Source organism: Macaca mulatta, chromosome 13 (genome assembly GCF_049350105.2).
Source record: "Macaca mulatta isolate MMU2019108-1 chromosome 13, T2T-MMU8v2.0, whole genome shotgun sequence".
In the NCBI taxonomy this organism is placed as follows: Eukaryota; Metazoa; Chordata; class Mammalia; order Primates; family Cercopithecidae; genus Macaca; species Macaca mulatta.
In genome coordinates, this window is record NC_133418.1 from 23,024,996 (window position 1) to 23,030,995 (window position 6,000).

The 6,000-nt window shown below is 42.6% G+C and overlaps 1 pseudogene; it reads left to right on the forward strand.

The window, feature by feature from the left end:
• The first annotated feature begins 1,687 nt into the window (after positions 1-1,687).
• LOC144333643 (cyclin-dependent kinase 8 pseudogene) lies at positions 1,688-2,708 on the forward strand (annotated as a pseudogene).
• The last annotated feature ends 3,292 nt before the right edge of the window (positions 2,709-6,000 follow it).

Genomic DNA, 6,000 nt, shown 5'->3' on the forward strand with positions numbered 1-6,000 from the left:
GGATGATCCCAAGCCTGCAGGACTTGGAGACATCTAGGTGACTGACACTCAGTCACAAACATAATTGGTCACAAGGCTGATGAAATTCACAACAGACCTTCAGATGGTATGCACTCAAGTGATGTCCACAAGTCCGCCTAAAGAAATGCTATATTCAGACATTTAGCATCAATCTCCATCAAGCAAAGTTAGTCCAAAGCAGCGGGTTCCAAAAACACTTTCCTAAGACAAATTCTCTATTTGCCTTTAATATCAGTCATCCCAGCCCTCGGAATAGAGGAGCAAATGGTACCAGTGGTACCTTACCACAATGCGCCAAGGTATTATACTCTCATGCTCCATTTTCTCCCTCTGTCTACGTCACTATTAACTCATTGACTTCTGGTGCAGGCCCTCCTGGGAGAAAAAGTCTACTCTTGTACCTTGGAGCAAGTTGCTCAGAGTAGGTATTGAGGATAAAATTTGGAAAGTTAGAAAAGCTATTAGGAGGAGATCCTTCTAGTTGAAAACACAGCCTGGCCAAGTCAATGATGCTATTTCATCTCCCCAGCCATGCAGGTTCACAGCTAAGGAAGACAATTTAGGCTTGGGCTAGAGGATGGGAAAGGCCAAAGTTACTGATGCCACAGCCCAGAGAGGTATTTCAGTAATCTGAGGGTGAGGACCACAAACCTGCTTCAGGGATGTTCAGTGTTGACAGCTGTGAGTGGATGCCTGGAGTTCTGGTGTGTCTTCTAGCACAATGATACCTGAGACTCTTGCATCATTGGGAATAATAAAATGGGAGTGGATAGATATGAAATTATGATAGCAATAAGCAATCAGCTAATAGCTTCATTGATGGGACAGATTAAATATGACTGCAAATTCTTTGTTCCAGGGTTGGGATATAGGCAGCATGTGTATTGGAACGCTGATAGTCTGAGGCCATGAAAAGTCCACCTGCAGTAGTGGTAGGAGGAACAAGCCTCACTTTCTTCAATGGGGGTCCCTGTGTGTGACTGCTGTCTTGATTCCGTGGGTGGCCAGTTCCATTCGTGTGGTTCTTTGGTCCACTTGACTCTGGGGTGGCTCTGTGATCGCTTGACCAATAGAATGTAGTGGAAATGATGTTGTAACCATTTCCAGCCTCTTCCAGTCTTAAGGAACTGCAGTTTTTATTAATACTTTCTGTCCCTTGGAATACTTGTTCTTGCCACCCAGCCATCATACAGTGAGAAATTCTAAGCTGCCCCATTAAGAGGCGCACACGGTGATAAACTGGGGTCTTGCATACAGCCCTGGCTGCACTCCTAGGTGACAACTAGTAGCAACTTGTCACCAGGTGAGTGAACAATTTAGGACTGCATCCTCCAGCCCCAGATGAGCAATGTGGAACAGAGTAAACCATCTCAGCTTAGCCCTGCTCAAATTGCAGAATTATGAGCAAAATAATCCATTAGGCTTTGGGCTGATTTGTTCCAGATTACTGGAACAGAATTTGGTACCAGAGTGAGGTGCTACAGCAATGAAGGCTTAAGACATGTGACTTTGGCTTTGGGTCTGAGTGGCAGGGGGAGCTTGGCAGGCATCAAGGAAACTGTTAAGGAGGGTTGAAGGATGGTGAGGAAAATAGTATGGGAAGCTAGAGGAAAAAATGATGCTTGGTGTGTAGTGGTGGGAAGTTTAGCAAAACTCACCCGAAGTAATGTGGGAAATTGTAAGAACTCAGAACGATTTAAGGGCATGTTTTATAGATCCTTTAAGAAACTTCTAGGGCTGGTCCCATGGAAGCCTCACACATAGTAGAGAAAGGCTGCCTTGAAAAGAAACATAAGTATGTTTTTGGTCTAATAAAATTGATTATAAATGGATAATGCAAAACATTTTAAAGAATTGTACTAGCTTACATTAGCAGATTTGGATCCAGTGATTGTTACATTCTGGTACCGAGCCCCTGAATTACTGCTTTAAGTAAGGCATTATACCAAAGCTATTGATATTTGGGCTATGGGGTGTATGTTTGAAGAATTACTAATGTCAAAACCAGTATTTCATGGTCGACAAGAGGACATCATAACTAGTAATCCTTGTCACCATGACTGACTGGACAGAATACTCAGTGTAATGGGATTTCCTGCAAATAAAGATTGGGAAGATGTAAAAAAGATGCCTGAACATTCAACATTAATGAAATATTTCAGAAGAAATAAGTATACTAAACTGCAGCCTTATCAAGTATATGGAAAAACACAAAGTTAAACCAGATAGTAAAGCATTCCACTTGCTTTAGAAGTTTCTTACCATGGACCCAATAAAGTGAATTACCTCAGAACAGATTCCCCATTTCTTAGAAGACCCACTTCCTACATCAGACATTTTTGCCGGTTATCAAATCCCTTACCCCAAATCAGAATTTTTAATGGAAGAAGAACCTGATGACAAAGGAGACAAAAGGAACCACCACCAGCAGCAGGGCAATAACCACACGAATGGAACTGGCCACCCAGGAATCAAGACAACAGTCACACACAGAAGAAAGTGAGGCTTGTTTCTCCTACCACTACCTCAGGTGGACTTTTCATGGCCTCAGACTATCAGCGTTCCAACACACATACTGCCTATATCCCAACCCTGGACCAAGCACATCCCAGCCGAAGAGCAGCATGGGATACTCAGTTACCTCTCAGCAGGCTCCACAGTACTCACATCAGACACATGGGTGCTGATCTGCATCGGAATCTTGTCAATGCACTGTTGTGAATGCTGCAGGGCTAACTGTGCAGCTCTCCGTGGGAACCTGGTATGGGCCATGAGAACGTACTGTACAACCACACCTTCTCCGTAGCCAAGTTCCACCACTTTTCACAGATTGGGGTAGTGGCTTCCAGGCTGTACCTATTTTGGAGTTAGACCTGAAAAGAAAGTGCTAGCACAGTTTGTGTTGTGGATTTGCTACTTCCATAGTTAACTTGACATGGCTCAGACTGACCAATACATTTTTTTTCAGTGACAGTCTGTAGCAGTTGAAGCTGAGACTGTGCTAGGGGCAAGCATTTGTCTTCCTGTCATGAATTCTTCCAGAGTAACAACATTATCTGACCAATAGTACACACACAGAAACAAGGTTCAACTGGTACTGAAAACACACAGTATGTGTTAGCTCAGTGAAATAACCAAGACTCAAAATGAGATTATTTTGGTACACTTTTCTTTTTAGTGTCTTATCAGTGAGTTGATTCATTTTCTACATTAATCAGTGTTTTTTGACCAAGAATATTGCTTGGATTTTTCTGAGGTACAAAAAGCCACATAGCTTTTTCAGAAAGGTTTCAAAACTCCTAAAGATTAATTTCCAAGTTATAAGTTTGTTTTTATGTTCAATCTATGACTTGACTGGTATTAAAGCTGCTATTTGATAGTAATTAAATATATTCTCATTGATGTAAACCTGTTTGGTTCCGCAAACAAGCTAAAATGATTGTCATAGACAGTGCTTTATTTTTCCTGTTGGTGTTGCTGATTCATGAGCATGCTTTAAGATGAAAAAAGCACGAATGTTGACTTCCTTAAAAAGGTGCAGCATCCAATTCAAATATTTTTGTCCTGATTTTAAAGCTGGTTGGTGTAGCGCTATTAAAATTTTGTTCAACATGGACACAGAGAGGGGAACAACACACACCAGGGCCTGTTGAGGCGTGGGGGTGAGGGGAGGGAACTTAGAGGACAGGGAAAAATGTATAAAGCAGTTAGGAATATATGTAACAATGAGTACTATGATGCACGTTTACTGAGCACATAATACATGTTAGGTACTCTCTCTCTCGCTCTCTGTATTGCACTTAACTCTTATAACAACCCTAGCACATAGATAAAGGAACGGGGGCTTTGCGGCTAAATTGCCCAAGGTCCCATGGCTGATAAGTGGAAGAGAGGCTGTAGTTTTCTGTCTCCAGGGCCATGGTCCTAACTATTATACTATGCAATATCTTAAGCACTATGAACATTTAATGTCTGTCCTTCCTGTATTTGCGCGCGCGCGCGCGGGTGTGTATTTATAAATATAGAGGCATGCATGGAAAAATTAATTTATAACCTATTTTTGTCACTAACAGTATATCTCCAATGCCTTTCTGTCACAAGATAGCCTTCTACAGATAGTTTTTAACTGCTGCATTTTGTTCTATTGAATGTGTAAAGATGCGCGAAAAACCTCATGCTCTTTTCAGCCATTACAGGAGTTTTTAGTAAGGGGAGACCCATCTTTGTTAGGAGAACATCTTGTTAGTCTTCCCTGGGGATCCGGACTCCTCAAATTGTAACAAAATCACAAATTATGGTCATTAAAATGTTTTTTGAAAGAGAGTTTGTCCTGTTTATTATCCTGGCCTTTGTTTTGGTGAAGTCCGATATGGGTAAGGAATAAAGATTGGGGGAAGAGGGATGAGTAAAATAGTTTTCAATAAGGAGGGATGAGACTGGAGCTAGTCAAGTTTTGGTTGGAAGTAAGGAGTGGGGGACGGAGGAAGGAGGAGCAAGGGAGGGAGAGGAGAAGAGAAAGGAGGGGGAAGGGAGAAGAAGCCATCTAGGATCTAGTGGTTTTCTGACTAGACTGAGGCATGGAAAAAAGGGACAAGTGAGTGACAGGATCATAAGTTGTTTTCTGTGGGGCTACGCTGTAAACCCTCTTCACTTCTCCTACAAGTCTCCAGCATCTTCTATATTGCTAAGACATATTTGGGTCCAAGAGGTCCCTCTTTGGCATGGGAAGCTCGAAGGTGAGGAAAGAGGTCAGCTTCTATGTGGGTTATATGTGGACGTGCTGCAGTTCGTTGAAGGGCTTTCATATTGTTGGACATTAGGCGTACCCTATAAGCTCAGCAGTGAGGCGAATATTTCTTTAGAGTATAGCTTCTAAAGAGGATTCCAGGTTAAAGAATAGGCACAGGACAAGGCTTTTAGTATATTGGAAATGGAAACTTTTTTGGGGGGCGAGTTGTTGTCTTAATATTTCATTTTTCTAGCTTATTTCATTTTCTAGCTTGTCTTAATATTTCATTTTTCTAGCTTGTCTTGTGTGACATCCTTTTGAAAGCAGCAATTCTGGCCTTTGTGAGAGATTGTGAGCGCCTGCAGGTGTGTGGACCGGTGCGTCCCTTCCTTCCTGTCTGCACTGCCCCAGCTGGGCACAGCGGATTGCTGTTACAGAATAATTTCCAAGGGCTGTGTCTCTAACCTTTGGTCTTATCCCCCATTACTGTAGATTTGGCCAATCGGCTTCTTAAGTGCCTCTTATGAACACAGATGTTGGCAGTGGAAGCTAAGGACAAGTCAGTGGTTGTTTTATTGAACACACAGGGGTAACTCTCAACACAATGCTGACCTAAGAGAATTCCAGCCATTTTGATTCTCAGTCTCTTTATATCTGAAAGGGCTCTGCTCCACTTTTCCCAGATCAAAATGTCCCTGCAGCTACTCAGCAGAGCTGTCACAACCTATAGAAAGGCACAGGATGAGAGTGGCCTGGGTGATGCTTCCTCTGGGGGAAAAGGTGATGACAGGTGCATCTGCACACCTATGTTCATAGGTAAGTCTGGGAGGAGATGACCTCTCCTTTGGTTGAGGTGTTGAGGCATTTTGTTAGAATGGCACTGTTCCATGATCTGATGCGATCTGTGGGTATTTTGTGGCATGGCCACTACCGGTACCATGCTAGGAACAATGGCAGACTCTGCCTGCTAATCCACAGCATGAGTCACACGAGCATTTGTGGGCTTTGTGAACTAAAGTTATCTGAAAAGGAATTTAGGGAAAGGGGACTTTATTCCAGCAAACAGTTTGCAGACCAGGGAGAGACAACCTTCAGTGTAAAATGAAGATGTGTGTGCTCCAAATGACAAAAGGAGAGTTTGTCTTTTAGAGAGAAAGTTTCCACCCAGGTTCCACTCATGCAAATGAAGGATGCAAACTTGCTTAGTTCTGATTTGTTTACACTTGCTGAATTCGGATTGGTCCGTGCAG